Here is a 17,432-nt window from a genome sequence, read left to right as displayed (position 1 = left end):
AAAAGTCTGATTCATCTTACTGTTGAACAGATCATCTTTAACCTTATAAAAACCCAAGTATTTTCAAGATTATAGAATGAATACTGTTATTGCAAAATGAAAAAAATACATATCTAGGAGAAATACGTAGATGAAATGTCTACCTAGATTGGAGCAATATTATTACCTTCATGAAAAAAATTGTAAAGAATTCAAGAAATGAAATTGGGTTTTATAAGAGTACCTGTTTATTAAAACATATTAATACTTGCGTAGTGATTGAGTATGTTTTCGTGTTTAAGATTACAATACATATAAAGAAGAATTTATAGCAGGAAACACATTTTCATAATCAACAATAAATTATGTATGCATTTCTTGCTATTAACGTTGGTGCTGTGGCTTAGTGGTTAAAGCGCCTGTCTCAAAAACAGGAAATCCTGAGTTCAAATCTCAGCAGCACCTAAATGTTTTCTCCATGCTTTCCGAATAATTTTCATCAAACAAATGTTGAATACAATTTAAGAATAAACATCTGGTTCTATGAACTTTAGAATAAGTTATCTTAAACATTAAATAAAATGCTTGGTATTGTGAAGATTTTTGCAGGAATGCATTGACTGAAATAGGGAAAAGAAAATGACAAAGAACAAGATAGAGGTGAATGATCACTCTATTGTTGAATTCAACTAATCCATACTTCAGCAAGGTATATTTTAAAATGATATGAATAGGGTAAACTTCAAATTAGAGAGGTGTTTTTGAATAAGTGAAGAGTCTTCATTCATCTTAAGTTTATGAGTAGAGAAGTGTGTGAACTTAGAAAAGAATATGAAAGTGAAAAAGCAATATTCTCTTGAACACCATAAAGAAAAGTGTTTCAAATTTAAGAATCAAGTGGGTGCTGTGGCTTAGCTGGTTAAAGCGCCTGTCTAGTAAACAGGAGATCCTGAGTTCATCTCTCAGCAGTGCCTTGCATTTTCTCATTGTTATATAACAAATCATTTTCATTAGGTCTTATTCCGATACAATTAAAATATAAAAGTCTGATTCATCTTACTGTTGAACAGATCACCTTTAACCTTATAAAAACCCAGGTATTTTCAAGATTATAGAATGAATACTGTTATTGCAAAATGAAAAAAAGTACATATCTATGAGAAAGACGTAGATGAAATGCCTACCAAGATTGGAGCAATATTATTACCTTCATGAAAAAAATTGTAAAGAATTCAAGAAATGAAATTGGGTTTTATAAGAGTACCTGTTTATTAAAATATATGAATCCTTGCGTAGTGATTGAGTATCTTTTCGTGTTTAAGATTACAATACATATAAAGAAGAATTTATAGCAGAAAACACATTTTCATCATCAACAATAAATTATTTATGCATTTTTTAATATTACCGTTGGTGCTGTGGCTTAGTGGTTAAAGGTCCTATCTCGTAAACAGGAAATCCTGAGTTCAAATCTCAGCAGCATTTAACTGTTTTCTTCATGCTTTCCGAATAATTTTCATCAAACAAGTGATGAATACAATTTAAGTATAAACATCTGGTTCTATGAACTTTAGAATAAGTTATCTTAAAAATTAAATTAAATACTTGGTATTGTGAGGATTTTTGTAGGAATGCATTGATTGAAATAGGGAAAAGAAAATGACAAAGAACAAGATAGAGGTGAATGATCACTCTATTGTTGAATTCAACTAATCCATTCTTCAGCAAGGTATATTTTAAAATGATATGAATAGGGAAAACTTCAAATTAGAGAGGTGTTTTTGAATAAGTGAAGAGTCTTCATTCATCTTAAGTGTTTGAGTAGAGAAGTGTGTGAACTTAGAAAAGAATATGAAAGTGAAAAAGCAATATTCTCTTGAACACCATAAAGAAAAGTGTTTCAAATTTAAGAATCAAGTGGGTGCTGTGGCTTAGCTGGTTAAAGCGCCTGTCTAGTAAACAGGAGATCCTGAGTTCAACTCTCAGCATTGCCTTGCTTTTCTCATTGTTATATAACAAATCATTTTCATTAGGTCTTATTCCGATACAATTAAAATATAAAAGTCTGATTCATCTTACTGTTGAACAGATCATCTTAAACCTTATAAAAACACAAGTATTTTCAAGATTATAGAATGAATACTGTTATTGCCAAATGAAAAAAATACATATCTATGAGAAAGACGTAGATGAAATTTCTACCTAGATTTGAGCAATATTATTACCTTCATGATTTTTTTTTTTTAAGAATTCAAGAAATGAAATTGAGTTTTATATGAGTACCTGTTTATTAAAACATAATAATACGTGCGTAGTGATTGAGTTTTTTTCGTGTTTAAGATTAGAATACATATAAAGAAGAATTTATAGCAGGAAACACATTTTCATCCTCAACAATAAATTATGTATGCATTTCTTACTATTAACGTTGGTGCTGTGGCTTAGTGGTTAAAGCGCCTGTCTCGTAAACAGGAAATCCTGAGTTCAAATCTCAACAGCACCTAACTGTTTTCTCCATGCTTTCCGAATAATTTTCATCAAACAAATGTTGAATACAATTTAAGAATAAACATCTGGTTCTATAAACTTTAGAATAAGTTATCTTAAAAATTAAATAAAATGCTTGGTATTGAGAAGATTTTTGTAGGAATGCATTGACTGAAATAGGGAAAAGAAAATGACAAAGAACAAGATACAGGTGAATGATCACTCTATTGTTGAATTGAACTAATCCATTCTTCAGCAAGGTATATTTTAAAATGATATGAATAGGGTAAGCTTCAAATTAGAGAGGTGTTTTTGAATAAGTGAAGAGTCTTCATTCATCTTAAGTGTTTGAGTAGAGAAGTGTGTGAACTTAGAAAAGAATATGAAAGTGAAAAAGCAATATTCTCTTGAACACCATAAAGAAAAGTGTTTCAAACTTAAGAATCAAGTGGGTGCTGTGGCTTAGCTGGTTAAAGCGCCTGTCTAGTAAACAGGAGATCCTGAGTTCAAATCTCAGCAGCGCCTTGCTTTTCTCATTGTAATATATAACAAATCATTTTCATTAGGTCTTATTCCAATACAATTAAAATATAAAAGTCTGATTCATCTTACTGTTGAACAGATCATCTTTAACCTTATAAAAACCCAAGTATTTTCAAGATTATAGAATGAATAATGTTATTGCAAAATGAAAAAAATACATATCTATGAGAAAGACGTAGATGAAATGTCTACCTAGATTGGAGTAATATTATTACCTTCATGAAAAAAAATTGTAAAGAATTCAAGAAATGAAATTGGGTTTAATAAGAGTACCTGTTTATTAAAACATATTAATACTTGCGTAGTGATTGAGTATGTTTTCCTGTTTAAGATTACAATACATATAAAGAAGAATTTATAGCAGGAAACACATTTTCATCATCAACAATGAATAATTTATGCATTTCTTACTATTAACGTTGGTGCTGTGGCTTAGTGGTTAAAGCGCCTTTCTCGTAAACAGGAAATCCTGAGTTCAAATCTCAGCAGAACCTAACTGTTTTCTCCATGCTTTCCGAATAATTTACATCAAACAAATGTTGAATACAATTTAAGAATAAACATCTGGATCTATGAACTTTAGAATAAGTTATCTTAAACATTAAATAAAATGCTTGGTATTGTGAAGATTTTTGTAGGAATGCATTGACTGAAATAGGGAAAAGAAAATGACAAAGAACAAGATAGAGGTGAATGATCACTCTATTGTTGAATTCAACTAATCCATTCTTCAGCAAGGGATATTTTAAAATGATATGAATAGGGTAAACTTCAAATTAGAGAGGTGTTTTTGAATAAGTGAAGAGTCTTCATTCATCTTAAGTGTTTGAGTAGAGAAGTGTGTGAACTTAGAAAAGAATATGAAAGTGAAAAAGCAATATTCTCTTGAACACCATAAAGAAAAGTGTTTCAAAATAAAGAATCAAGTGGGTGCTGTGGCTTAGCTGGTTAAAGCGCCTGTCTAGTAAACAGGAGATCCTGAGTTCAACTCTGAGCAGTGCATTGCTTTTCTCACTGTTATATAACAAATCATTTTCATTAGGTTTTATTCCGATACAATTAAAATATAAAAGTCTGATTCATCTTACTGTTGAACAGATCATCTTTAACCTTATAAAAACCCAAGTATTTTCAAGATTATAGAATGAATAATGTTATTGCAAAATGAAAAAAATACATATCTATGAGAAAGACGTAGATGAAATGTCTACCTAGATTGGAGTAATATTATTACCTTCATGAAAAAAAATTGTAAAGAATTCAAGAAATGAAATTGGGTTTTATAAGAGTACCTGTTTATTAAAACATATTAATACTTGCGTAGTGATTGAGTATGTTTTCCTGTTTAAGATTACAATACATATAAAGAAGGATTTATAGCAGGAAACACATTTTCATCATCAACAATGAATAATTTATGCATTTCTTACTATTAACGTTGGTGCTGTGGCTTAGTGGTTAAAGCGCCTTTCTCGTAAACAGGAAATCCTGAGTTCAAATCTCAGCAGAACCTAACTGTTTTCTCCATGCTTTCCGAATAATTTACATCAAACGCATGTTGAATACAATTTAAGAATAAACATCTGGATCTATGAACTTTAGAATAAGTTATCTTAAACATTAAATAAAATTCTTGGTATTGTGAAGATTTTTGTAGGAATGCATTGACTGAAATAGGGAAAAGAAAATGACAAAGAACAAGATAGAGGTGAATGATCACTCTATTGTTGAATTCAACTAATCCATTCTTCAGCAAGGGATATTTTAAAATGATATGAATAGGGTAAACTTCAAATTAGAGAGGTGTTTTTGAATAAGTGAAGAGTCTTCATTCATCTTAAGTGTTTGAGTAGAGAAGTGTGTGAACTTAGAGAAGAATATGAAAGTGAAAAAGCAATATTCTCTTGAACACCCTAAAGAAAAGTGTTTCAAATTTAAAAATCAAGTGGGTGCTGTGGCTTAGCTGGTTAAAGCGCCTGTCTAGTAAACAGGAGATCCTGAGTTCAACTCTGAGCAGTGCCTTGCTTTTCTCATTGTTATATAACAAATCATTTTCATTAGGTCTTATTCCGATACAATTAAAATATAAAAGTCTGATTCATCTTACTGTTGAACAGATCATCTTTAACCTTATAAAAACCCAAGTATTTTCAAGATTATAGAATGAATACTGTTATTGCAAAATGAAAAAAATACATATCTATGAGAAAGACGTAGATGAAATGTCTACCTAGATTGGAGCAATATTATTACCTTCATGAAAAAAATTGTAAAGAATTCAAGAAATGAAATTGGGTTTTATTAGAGTACCTGTTTATTAAAACATATTAATCCTTGCGTAGTGATTGAGTATCTTTTTGTGTTTAAGATTACAATACATATAAAGAAGAATTTATAGCAGAAAACAAATTTTCATCATTAACAATAAATTCTTTATGCATTTTTTACTATTACTGTTGGTGCTGTTGCTTAGTGGTTAAAGCTCCTGTCTCGTAAACAGGAAATCCTGAGTTCAATTCTCAGCAGCATTTAACTGTTTTCTCCATGCTTTCCGAATAATTTCCATCAAACAAGTGTTGAATACAATTTAAGTATAAACATCTGGTTCTATGAACTTTAGAATAAGTTATCTTAAAAATTAAATAAAATACTTGGTATTGTGAGGATTTTTGTAGGAATGCATTGACTGAAATAGGGAAAAGAAAATGACAAAGAACAAGATAGAGGTGAATGATCACTCTATTGTTGAATTCAACTAATCCATTCTTCAGCAAGGTATATTTTAAAATGATATGAATAGGGTAAACTTCAAATTAGAGAGGTGTTTTTGAATAAGTGAGGAGTCTTCATTCATCTTAAGTGTGTGAGTAGAGAAGTATGTGAACTTAGAAAAGAATATAAAAGTGAAAAAGCAATATTCTCTTGAACACCATAAAGAAAAGTGTTTCAAAATAAAGAATCAAGTGGTGCTGTGGCTTAGCTGGTTAAAGCGCCTGTCTAGTAAATAGGAGATCCTGAGTTCAAATCTCAGCAGCGCCTTGCTTTTCTGATTGTTATATAACAAATCATTTTCATTAGGTCTTATTCCGATACAATTAAAATATAAAAGTCTGATTCATCTTACTGTTGAACAGATCATCTTTAACCTTATAAAAACCCAAGTATTTTCAAGATTATAGAATGAATACTGTTATTGAAAAATGAAAAAAATACATATCTATGAGAAAGATGTAGATGAAATGTCTACCTAGATTAGAGCAATATTATTACCTTCATGAAAAAAAATTGTAAAGAATTCAAGAAATGAAATTGGGTTTTATAGGAGTACCTGCTTATTAAAACATATTAATCCTTGCGTAGTGATTGAGTATCTTTTCGTGTTTAAGATTAGAATACATATAAAGAAGAATTTATAGCAGAAAACACATTTTCATCATTAACAATAATTTCTTTATGCATTTTTTACTGTTACTGTTGGTGCTGTGGCTTAGTGGTTAAAGCTCCTGTCTCTTAAACAGGAAATCCTGAGTTCAATTCTCAGCAGCATTTAACTGTTTTCTTCATGCTTTCCGAATAATTTTCATCAAACAAGTGTTGAATACAATTTAAGTATAAACATCTGGTTCTATGAACTTTAGAATAAGTTATCTTAAAAATTAAATAAAATGCTTGGTATTGTGAAGATTTTTGTAGGAATGCATTGACTGAAATAGGGAAAAGAAAATGACAAAGAACAAGATAGAGGTGAATGATCACTCTATTGTTGAATTCAACTAATCCATTCTTCAGCAAGGTATATTTTAAAATGATATGAATAGGGTAAACTTCAAATTAGAGAGGTGTTTTTGAATAAGTGAAGAGTCTTCATTCATCTTAAGTGTTTGAGTAGAGAAGTGTGTGAACTTAGAAAAGAATATGAAAGTGAAAAAGCAATATTCTCTTGAACACCATAAAGAAAAGTGTTTCAAATTTAAGAATCAAGTGGGTGCTGTGGCTTAGCTGGTTAAAGCGACTGTCTAGTAAACAGGAGATCCTGAGTTCAACTCTCAGCAGTCCCTTGCTTTTCTCATTGTTATATAACAAATCATTTTTATTAGGTCTTATTCCGATACCATTAAAATATAAAAGTCTGATTCATCTTACTGTTGAACAGATCATCGTAAACCTTATAAAAACACAAGTATTTTCAAGATTATAGAATGAATACTGTTATTGCCAAGTGAAAAAAGACATATCTATGAGAAAGACGTAGATGAAATTTCTACCTAGATTTGAGCAATATTAATACCTTCATGATTTTTTTTTTAAAGGATTCAAGAAATGAAATTGAGTTTTATAAGAGTACCTGTTTATTAAAACATATTAATACTTGCGTAGTGATTGAGTATGTTTTCGTGTTTAAGATTACAATACATATAAAGAAGAATTTCTAGCAGGAAACACATTTTCATCATCAACAATAAATTATGTATGCATTTCTTACTATTAACGTTGGTGCTGTGGCTTAGTGGTTAAAGCGCCTGTCTCATAAACAGGATATCCTGAGTTCAAATCTCAGCTGCACCTAAATGTTTTCTCCATGCTTTCCGAATAATTTTCATCAAACAAATGTTGAATACAATTTAAGAATAAACATCTGGTTCTATGAACTTTAGAATAAGTTATCTTAAAAATTAAATAAAATGCTTGGTATTGTGAAGATTTTTGTAGGAATGCATTGACTGAAATAGGGAAAAGAAAATGACAAAGAACAAGATAGAGGTGAATGATCACTCTATTGTTGAATTCAACTAATCCATTCTTCAGCAAGGTATATTTTAAAATGATATGAATAGGGTAAACTTCAAATTAGAGAGGTGTTTTTGAATAAGTGAAGAGTCTTCATTCATCTTAAGTGTTTGAGTAGAGAAGTGTGTGAACTTAGAAAAGAATATAAAAGTGAAAAAGCAATATTCTCTTGAACACCATAAAGAAAAGTGTTTCAAATTTAAGAATCAAGTGGGTGCTGTGGCTTAGCTGGTTAAAGCGCCTGTCTAGTAAACAGGAGATCCTGAGTTCAACTCTCAGCAGTGCCTTGCTTTTCTCATTGTTATATAACAAATCATTGTCATTAGGTCTTTTTCCGATACAATTAAAATATAAAAGTCTGATTCATCTTACTGTTGAACAGATCATCTTAAACCTTATAAAAACACAAGTATTTTCAAGATTATAGAATGAATACTGTTATTGCAAAATGAAAAAAATACATATCTATGAGAAAGACGTAGATGAAATTTCTACCTAGATTTGAGCAATATTAATACCTTCATGATTTTTTTTTAAAGAATTCAAGAAATGAAATTGAGTTTTATAAGAGTACCTGTTTATCAAAACATATTAATACTTGCGTAGTGATTGAGTATGTTTTCGTGTTTAAGATTACAATACATATAAAGAAGAATTTATAGCAGGAAACACATTTTCATCATCAACAATAAATTATGTATGCATTTCATACTATTAACGTTGGTGCTGTGGCTTAGTGGTTAAAGCGCCTGTCTTGTAAACAGGAAATCCTGAGTTCAAATCTCAGCAGCACCTAAATGTTTTCTCCATGCTTTCCGAATAATTTTCATCAAACAAATGTTGAAAACAATTTAAGAATAAATATCTGGGTCTATGAACTTTAGAATAAGTTATCTTAAAAATTAAATAAAATGCTTGGTATTGTGAAGATTTTTGTAGGAATGCATTGACTGAAATAGGGAAAAGAAAATGACAAAGAACAAGATAGAGGTGAATGATCACTCTATTGTTGAATTCAACTAATCCATTCTTCAGCAAGGTATATTTTAAAATGATATGAATAGGGTAAACTTCAAATTAGAGAGGTGTTTTTGAATAAGTGAGGAGTCTTCATTCATCTTAAGTGTTTGAGTAGAGAAGTGTGTGAACTTAGAAAAGAATATGAAAGTGAAAAAGCAATATTCTCTTGAACACCATAAAGAAAAGTGTTTCAAATTTAAGAATCAAGTGGGTGCTGTGGCTTAGCTGGTTAAAGCGCCTGTCTAGTAAACAGGAGATCCTGAGTTCAACTCTCAGCAGTGCCTTGCTTTTCTCATTGTTATATAACAAATCATTGTCATTAGGTCTTATTCCGATACAATTAAAATATAAAAGTCTGATTCATCTTACTGTTGAACAGATCATCTTAAACCTTATAAAAACACAAGTATTTTCAAGATTATAGAATGAATACTGTTATTGCCAAATGAAAAAAATACATATCTATGAGAAAGACGTAGATGAAATTTCTACCTAGATTTGAGCAATATTAATACCTTCATGATTTTTTTTTTTAAGAATTCAAGAAATGAAATTGAGTTTTATAAGAGTACCTGTTTATTAAAACATATTAATACTTGCGTAGTGATTGAGTTTTTTTCGTGTTTAAGATTAGAATACATATAAAGAAGAATTTATAGCAGGAAACACATTTTCATCATCAACAATAAATTATGTATGCATTTTTTACTATTAACGTTGGTGCTGTGGCTTAGTGGTTAAAGCGCCTGTCTCGTAAACAGGAAATCCTGAGTTCAAATCTCAACAGCACCTAACTGTTTTCTCCATGCTTTCTGAATAATTTTCATCAAACAAATGTTGAATACAATTTAAGAATAAACATCTGGTTCTATGAACTTTAGAATAAGTTATCTTAAAAATTAAATAAAATGCTTGGTATTGAGAAGATTTTTGTAGGAATGCATTGACTGAAATAGGGAAAAGAAAATGACAAAGAACAAGATAGAGGTGAATGATCACTCTATTGTTGAATTCAACTAATCCATTCTTCAGCAAGGTATATTTTAAAATGATATGAATAGGGTAAGCTTCAAATTAGAGAGGTGTTTTTGAATAAGTGAAGAGTCTTCATTCATCTTAAGTGTTTGAGTAGAGAAGTGTGTGAACTTAGAAAAGAATATGAAAGTAAAAAAGCAATATTCTCTTAAACACCATAAAGAAAAGTGTTTCAAACTTAAGAATCAAGTGGGTGCTGTGGCTTAGCTGGTTAAAGCGCCTGTCTAGTAAACAGGAGATCCTGAGTTCAGATCTCAGCAGCGCCTTGCTTTTCTCATTGTAATATATAACAAATCATTTTCATTAGGTCTTATTCCAATACAATTAAAATATAAAAGTCTGATTCATCTTACTGTTGAACAGATCATCTTTAACCTTATAAAAACCCAAGTATTTTCAAGATTATAGAATGAATAATGTTATTGCAAAATGAAAAAAATACATATCTATGAGAAAGACGTAGATGAAATGTCTACCTAGATTGGAGTAATATTATTACCTTCATGAAAAAAAATTGTAAAGAATTCAAGAAATGAAATTGGGTTTTATAAGAGTACCTGTTTATTAAAACATATTAATACTTGCGTAGTGATTGAGTATGTTTTCCTGTTTAAGATTACAATACATATAAAGAAGAATTTATAGCAGGAAACACATTTTCATCATCAACAATGAATAATTTATGCATTTCTTACTATTAACGTTGGTGCTGTGGCTTAGTGGTTAAAGCGCCTTTCTCGTAAACAGGAAATCCTGAGTTCAAATCTCAGCAGAACCTAACTGTTTTCTCCATGCTTTCCGAATAATTTACATCAAACAAATGTTGAATACAATTTAAGAATAAACATCTGGATCTATGAACTTTAGAATAAGTTATCTTAAACATTAAATAAAATGCTTGGTATTGTGAAGATTTTTGTAGGAATGCATTGACTGAAATAGGGAAAAGAAAATGACAAAGAACAAGATAGAGGTGAATGATCACTCTATTGTTGAATTCAACTAATCCATTCTTCAGCAAGGGATATTTTAAAATGATATGAATAGGGTAAACTTCAAATTAGAGAGGTGTTTTTGAATAAGTGAAGAGTCTTCATTCATCTTAAGTGTTTGAGTAGAGAAGTGTGTGAACTTAGAAAAGAATATGATAGTGAAAAAGCAATATTCTCTTGAACAGCATAAAGAAAAGTGTTTCAAAATAAAGAATCAAGTGGGTGCTGTGGCTTAGCTGGTAAAAGCGCCTGTCTAGTAAACAGGAGATCCTGAGTTCAACTCTGAGCAGTGCATTGCTTTTCTCATTGTTATATAACAAATCATTTTCATTAGGTCTTATTCCGATACAATTAAAATATAAAAGTCTGATTCATCTTACTGTTGAACAGATCATCTTTAACCTTATAAAAACCCAAGTATTTTCAAGATTATAGAATGAATAATGTTATTGCAAAATGAAAAAAATACATATCTATGAGAAAGACGTAGATGAAATGTCTACCTAGATTGGAGTAATATTATTACCTTCATGAAAAAAAATTGTAAAGAATTCAAGAAATGAAATTGGGTTTTATAAGAGTACCTGTTTATTAAAACATATTAATACTTGCGTAGTGATTGAGTATGTTTTCCTGTTTAAGATTACAATACATATAAAGAAGGATTTATAGCAGGAAACACATTTTCATCATCAACAATGAATAATTTATGCATTTCTTACTATTAACGTTGGTGCTGTGGCTTAGTGGTTAAAGCGCCTTTCTCGTAAACAGGAAATCCTGAGTTCAAATCTCAGCAGAACCTAACTGTTTTCTCCATGCTTTCCGAATAATTTTCATCAAACAAGTGATGAATACAATTTAAGTATAAACATCTGGTTCTATGAACTTTAGAATAAGTTATCTTAAAAATTAAATAAAATACTTGGTATTGTGAAGATTTTTGTAGGAATGCATTGATTGAAATAGGGAAAAGAAAATGACAAAGAACAAGATAGAGGTGAATGATCACTCTATTGTTAAATTCAACTAATCCATTCTTCAGCAAGGTATATTTTAAAATGATATGAATAGGGTAAACTTCAAATTAGAGAGGTGTTTTTGAATAAGTGAAGAGTCTTCATTCATCTTAAGTGTTTGAGTAGAGAAGTGTGTGAACTTAGAAAAGAATATGAAAGTGAAAAAGCAATATTCTCTTGAACACCATAAAGAAAAGTGTTTCAAATTTAAGAATCAAGTGGGTGCTGTGGCTTAGCTGGTTAAAGCGCCTGTCTAGTAAACAGGAGATCCTGAGTTCAACTCTGAGCAGTGCCTTGCTTTTCTCATTGTTATATAACAAATCATTTTCATTAGGTCTTATTCCGATACAATTAAAATATAAAAGTCTGATTCATCTTACTGTTGAACAGATCATCTTAAACCTTATAAAAACACAAGTATTTTCAAGATTATAGAATGAATACTGTTATTGCAAAATGAAAAAAATACATATCTATGAGAAAGACGTAGATGAAATTTCTACCTAGATTTGAGCAATATTAATACCTTCATGATTTTTTTTAAAGAATTCAAGAAATGAAATTGAGTTTTATAAGAGTACCTGTTTATCAAAACATATTAATACTTGCGTAGTGATTGAGTATGTTTTCGTGTTTAAGATTACAATACATATAAAGAAGAATTTATAGCAGGAAACACATTTTCATCATCAACAATAAATTATGTATGCATTTCTTACTATTAACGTTGGTGCTGTGGCTTAGTGGTTAAAGCGCCTGTCTCGTAAACAGGAAATCCTGAGTTCAAATCTCAGCAGCACCTAAATGTTTTCTCCATGCTTTCCGAATAATTTTCATCAAACAAATGTTGAAAACAATTTAAGAATAAATATCTGGTTCTATGAACTTTAGAATAAGTTATCTTAAAAATTAAATAAAATGCTTGGTATTGTGAAGATTTTTGTAGGAATGCATTGACTGAAATAGGGAAAAGAAAATGACAAAGAACAAGATAGAGGTGAATGATCACTCTATTGTTGAATTCAACTAATCCATTCTTCAGCAAGGTATATTTTAAAATGATATGAATAGGGTAAACTTCAAATTAGAGAGGTGTTTTTGAATAAGTGAGGAGTCTTCATTCATCTTAAGTGTTTGAGTAGAGAAGTGTGTGAACTTAGAAAAGAATATGAAAGTGAAAAAGCAATATTCTCTTGAACACCATAAAGAAAAGTGTTTCAAATTTAAGAATCAAGTGGGTGCTGTGGCACAGCTGGTTAAAGCGCCTGTCTAGTAAACAGGAGATCCTGAGTTCATCTCTCAGCAGTGCCTTGCATTTTCTCATTGTTATATAACAAATCATTTTCATTAGGTCTTATTCCGATACAATTAAAATATAAAAGTCTGATTCATCTTACTGTTGAACAGATCACCTTTAACCTTATAAAAACCCAGGTATTTTCAAGATTATAGAATGAATACTATTATTGCAAAATGAAAAAAGTACATATCTATGAGAAAGACGTAGATGAAATGTCTACCAAGATTGGAGCAATATTATTACCTTCATGAAAAAAAATTGTAAAGAATTCAAGAAATGAAATTGGGTTTTATAAGAGTACCTGCTTATTAAAATATATGAATCCTTGCGTAGTGATTGAGTATCTTTTCGTGTTTAAGATTACAATACATATAAAGAAGAATTTATAGCAGAAAACACATTTTCATCATCAACAATAAATTATTTATGCATTTTTTACTATTACCGTTGGTGCTGTGGCTTAGTGGTTAAAGGTCCTATCTCGTAAACAGGAAATCCTGAGTTCAAATCTCAGCAGCATTTAACTGTTTTCTTCATGCTTTCCGAATAATTTTCATCAAACAAGTGATGAATACAATTTAAGTATAAACATCTGGTTCTATGAACTTTAGAATAAGTTATCTTAAAAATTAAATTAAATACCTGGTATTGTGAGGATTTTTGTAGGAATGCATTGATTGAAATAGGGAAAAGAAAATGACAAAGAACAAGATAGAGGTGAATGATCACTCTATTGTTGAATTCAACTAATCCATTCTTCAGCAAGGTATATTTTAAAATGATATGAATAGGGTAAACTTCAAATTAGAGAGGTGTTTTTGAATAAGTGAAGAGTCTTCATTCATCTTAAGTGTTTGAGTAGAGAAGTGTGTGAACTTAGAAAAGAATATAAAAGTGAAAAAGCAATATTCTCTTGAACACCATAAAGAAAAGTGTTTCAAATTTAAGAATCAAGTGGGTGCTGTGGCTTAGCTGGTTAAAGCGCCTGTCTAGTAAACAGGAGATCCTGAGTTCAACTCTCAGCAGTGCCTTGCTTTTCTCATTGTTATATAACAAATCATTTTCATTAGGTCTTATTCCGATACAATTAAAATATAAAAGTCTGATTCATCTTACTGTTGAACAGATCATCTTAAACCTTATAAAAACACAAGTATTTTCAAGATTATAGAATGAATACTGTTATTGCAAAATGAAAAAAATACATATCTATGAGAAAGACGTAGATGAAATTTCTACCTAGATTTGAGCAATATTAATACCTTCATGATTTTTTTTAAAGAATTCAAGAAATGAAATTGAGTTTTATAAGAGTACCTGTTTATCAAAACATATTAATACTTGCGTAGTGATTGAGTATGTTTTCGTGTTTAAGATTACAATACATATAAAGAAGAATTTATAGCAGGAAACACATTTTCATCATCAACAATAAATTATGTATGCATTTCATACTATTAACGTTGGTGCTGTGGCTTAGTGGTTAAAGCGCCTGTCTCGTAAACAGGAAATCCTGAGTTCAAATCTCAGCAGCACCTAAATGTTTTCTCCATGCTTTCCGAATAATTTTCATCAAACAAATGTTGAAAACAATTTAAGAATAAATATCTGGGTCTATGAACTTTAGAATAAGTTATCTTAAAAATTAAATAAAATGCTTGGTATTGTGAAGATTTTTGTAGGAATGCATTGACTGAAATAGGGAAAAGAAAATGACAAAGAACAAGATAGAGGTGAATGATCACTCTATTGTTGAATTCAACTAATCCATTCTTCAGCAAGGTATATTTTAAAATGATATGAATAGGGTAAACTTCAAATTAGAGAGGTGTTTTTGAATAAGTGAAGAGTCTTCATTCATCTTAAGTGTTTGAGTAGAGAAGTGTGTGAACTTAGAAAAGAATATGAAAGTAAAAAAGCAATATTCTCTTAAACACCATAAAGAAAAGTGTTTCAAACTTAAGAATCAAGTGGGTGCTGTGGCTTAGCTGGTTAAAGCGCCTGTCTAGTAAACAGGAGATCCTGAGTTCAGATCTCAGCAGCGCCTTGCTTTTCTCATTGTAATATATAACAAATCATTTTCATTAGGTCTTATTCCAATACAATTAAAATATAAAAGTCTGATTCATCTTACTGTTGAACAGATCATCTTTAACCTTATAAAAACCCAAGTATTTTCAAGATTATAGAATGAATAATGTTATTGCAAAATGAAAAAAATACATATCTATGAGAAAGACGTAGATGAAATGTCTACCTAGATTGGAGTAATATTATTACCTTCATGAAAAAAAATTGTAAAGAATTCAAGAAATGAAATTGGGTTTTATAAGAGTACCTGTTTATTAAAACATATTAATACTTGCGTAGTGATTGAGTATGTTTTCCTGTTTAAGATTACAATACATATAAAGAAGAATTTATAGCAGGAAACACATTTTCATCATCAACAATGAATAATTTATGCATTTCTTACTATTAACGTTGGTGCTGTGGCTTAGTGGTTAAAGCGCCTTTCTCGTAAACAGGAAATCCTGAGTTCAAATCTCAGCAGAACCTAACTGTTTTCTCCATGCTTTCCGAATAATTTACATCAAACAAATGTTGAATACAATTTAAGAATAAACATCTGGATCTATGAACTTTAGAATAAGTTATCTTAAACATTAAATAAAATGCTTGGTATTGTGAAGATTTTTGTAGGAATGCATTGACTGAAATAGGGAAAAGAAAATGACAAAGAACAAGATAGAGGTGAATGATCACTCTATTGTTAAATTCAACTAATCCATTCTTCAGCAAGGTATATTTTAAAATGATATGAATAGGGTAAACTTCAAATTAGAGAGGTGTTTTTGAATAAGTGAAGAGTCTTCATTCATCTTAAGTGTTTGAGTAGAGAAGTGTGTGAACTTAGAAAAGAATATGAAAGTGAAAAAGCAATATTCTCTTGAACACCATAAAGAAAAGTGTTTCAAATTTAAGAATCAAGTGGGTGCTGTGGCTTAGCTGGTTAAAGCGCCTGTCTAGTAAACAGGAGATCCTGAGTTCAACTCTGAGCAGTGCCTTGCTTTTCTCATTGTTATATAACAAATCATTTTCATTAGGTCTTATTCCGATACAATTAAAATATAAAAGTCTGATTCATCTTACTGTTGAACAGATCATCTTAAACCTTATAAAAACACAAGTATTTTCAAGATTATAGAATGAATACTGTTATTGCAAAATGAAAAAAATACATATCTATGAGAAAGACGTAGATGAAATTTCTACCTAGATTTGAGCAATATTAATACCTTCATGATTTTTTTTAAAGAATTCAAGAAATGAAATTGAGTTTTATAAGAGTACCTGTTTATCAAAACATATTAATACTTGCGTAGTGATTGAGTATGTTTTCGTGTTTAAGATTACAATACATATAAAGAAGAATTTATAGCAGGAAACACATTTTCATCATCAACAATAAATTATGTATGCATTTCTTACTATTAACGTTGGTGCTGTGGCTTAGTGGTTAAAGCGCCTGTCTCGTAAACAGGAAATCCTGAGTTCAAATCTCAACAGCACCTAACTGTTTTCTCCATGCTTTCTGAATAATTTTCATCAAACAAATGTTGAATACAATTTAAGAATAAACATCTGGTTCTATGAACTTTAGAATAAGTTATCTTAAAAATTAAATAAAATGCTTGGTATTGAGAAGATTTTTGTAGGAATGCATTGACTGAAATAGGGAAAAGAAAATGACAAAGAACAAGATAGAGGTGAATGATCACTCTATTGTTGAATTCAACTAATCCATTCTTCAGCAAGGTATATTTTAAAATGATATGAATAGGGTAAGCTTCAAATTAGAGAGGTGTTTTTGAATAAGTGAAGAGTCTTCATTCATCTTAAGTGTTTGAGTAGAGAAGTGTGTGAACTTAGAAAAGAATATGAAAGTAAAAAAGCAATATTCTCTTAAACACCATAAAGAAAAGTGTTTCAAACTTAAGAATCAAGTGGGTGCTGTGGCTTAGCTGGTTAAAGCGCCTGTCTAGTAAACAGGAGATCCTGAGTTCAGATCTCAGCAGCGCCTTGCTTTTCTCATTGTAATATATAACAAATCATTTTCATTAGGTCTTATTCCAATACAATTAAAATATAAAAGTCTGATTCATCTTACTGTTGAACAGATCATCTTTAACCTTATAAAAACCCAAGTATTTTCAAGATTATAGAATGAATAATGTTATTGCAAAATGAAAAAAATACATATCTATG

At 30.0% G+C, this 17,432-nt stretch overlaps 16 non-coding genes across 16 annotated transcripts; all 16 read left to right on the top strand.

Annotated features, from left to right (window-relative positions):
* The first annotated feature begins 371 nt into the window (after positions 1-371).
* Positions 372-444, top strand: TRNAL-CAA (transfer RNA leucine (anticodon CAA)). The gene has a single exon. It is a non-coding gene; the product is annotated as a tRNA-Leu (tRNA).
* A 1,965-nt stretch (positions 445-2,409) lies between these two features.
* Positions 2,410-2,482, top strand: TRNAT-CGU (transfer RNA threonine (anticodon CGU)). Its single transcript has one exon. It is a non-coding gene; the product is annotated as a tRNA-Thr (tRNA).
* Positions 2,483-2,917: 435 nt separating this feature from the next.
* TRNAT-AGU (transfer RNA threonine (anticodon AGU)) lies at positions 2,918-2,991 on the top strand. The gene has a single exon. It is a non-coding gene; the product is annotated as a tRNA-Thr (tRNA).
* Positions 2,992-5,974: 2,983 nt separating this feature from the next.
* Positions 5,975-6,048, top strand: TRNAT-AGU (transfer RNA threonine (anticodon AGU)). Its single transcript has one exon. It is a non-coding gene; the product is annotated as a tRNA-Thr (tRNA).
* Positions 6,049-7,502: 1,454 nt separating this feature from the next.
* On the top strand, positions 7,503-7,575 carry TRNAM-CAU (transfer RNA methionine (anticodon CAU)). The gene has a single exon. It is a non-coding gene; the product is annotated as a tRNA-Met (tRNA).
* A 435-nt stretch (positions 7,576-8,010) lies between these two features.
* Positions 8,011-8,084, top strand: TRNAT-AGU (transfer RNA threonine (anticodon AGU)). Its single transcript has one exon. It is a non-coding gene; the product is annotated as a tRNA-Thr (tRNA).
* Positions 8,085-8,519: 435 nt separating this feature from the next.
* TRNAT-UGU (transfer RNA threonine (anticodon UGU)) lies at positions 8,520-8,592 on the top strand. Its single transcript has one exon. It is a non-coding gene; the product is annotated as a tRNA-Thr (tRNA).
* Positions 8,593-9,027: 435 nt separating this feature from the next.
* On the top strand, positions 9,028-9,101 carry TRNAT-AGU (transfer RNA threonine (anticodon AGU)). The gene has a single exon. It is a non-coding gene; the product is annotated as a tRNA-Thr (tRNA).
* Positions 9,102-9,536: 435 nt separating this feature from the next.
* TRNAT-CGU (transfer RNA threonine (anticodon CGU)) lies at positions 9,537-9,609 on the top strand. Its single transcript has one exon. It is a non-coding gene; the product is annotated as a tRNA-Thr (tRNA).
* A 435-nt stretch (positions 9,610-10,044) lies between these two features.
* On the top strand, positions 10,045-10,118 carry TRNAT-AGU (transfer RNA threonine (anticodon AGU)). Its single transcript has one exon. It is a non-coding gene; the product is annotated as a tRNA-Thr (tRNA).
* Positions 10,119-12,592: 2,474 nt separating this feature from the next.
* TRNAT-CGU (transfer RNA threonine (anticodon CGU)) lies at positions 12,593-12,665 on the top strand. Its single transcript has one exon. It is a non-coding gene; the product is annotated as a tRNA-Thr (tRNA).
* Positions 12,666-14,120: 1,455 nt separating this feature from the next.
* Positions 14,121-14,194, top strand: TRNAT-AGU (transfer RNA threonine (anticodon AGU)). The gene has a single exon. It is a non-coding gene; the product is annotated as a tRNA-Thr (tRNA).
* A 434-nt stretch (positions 14,195-14,628) lies between these two features.
* Positions 14,629-14,701, top strand: TRNAT-CGU (transfer RNA threonine (anticodon CGU)). Its single transcript has one exon. It is a non-coding gene; the product is annotated as a tRNA-Thr (tRNA).
* A 435-nt stretch (positions 14,702-15,136) lies between these two features.
* TRNAT-AGU (transfer RNA threonine (anticodon AGU)) lies at positions 15,137-15,210 on the top strand. Its single transcript has one exon. It is a non-coding gene; the product is annotated as a tRNA-Thr (tRNA).
* A 1,455-nt stretch (positions 15,211-16,665) lies between these two features.
* TRNAT-CGU (transfer RNA threonine (anticodon CGU)) lies at positions 16,666-16,738 on the top strand. The gene has a single exon. It is a non-coding gene; the product is annotated as a tRNA-Thr (tRNA).
* A 435-nt stretch (positions 16,739-17,173) lies between these two features.
* TRNAT-AGU (transfer RNA threonine (anticodon AGU)) lies at positions 17,174-17,247 on the top strand. Its single transcript has one exon. It is a non-coding gene; the product is annotated as a tRNA-Thr (tRNA).
* The last annotated feature ends 185 nt before the right edge of the window (positions 17,248-17,432 follow it).

This window comes from Lissotriton vulgaris, chromosome 12, assembly GCF_964263255.1.
Source record: "Lissotriton vulgaris chromosome 12, aLisVul1.2, whole genome shotgun sequence".
NCBI classification, from domain to species: domain Eukaryota; kingdom Metazoa; phylum Chordata; class Amphibia; order Caudata; family Salamandridae; genus Lissotriton; species Lissotriton vulgaris.
This window is presented reverse-complemented; position numbering and strand designations above follow the sequence as displayed.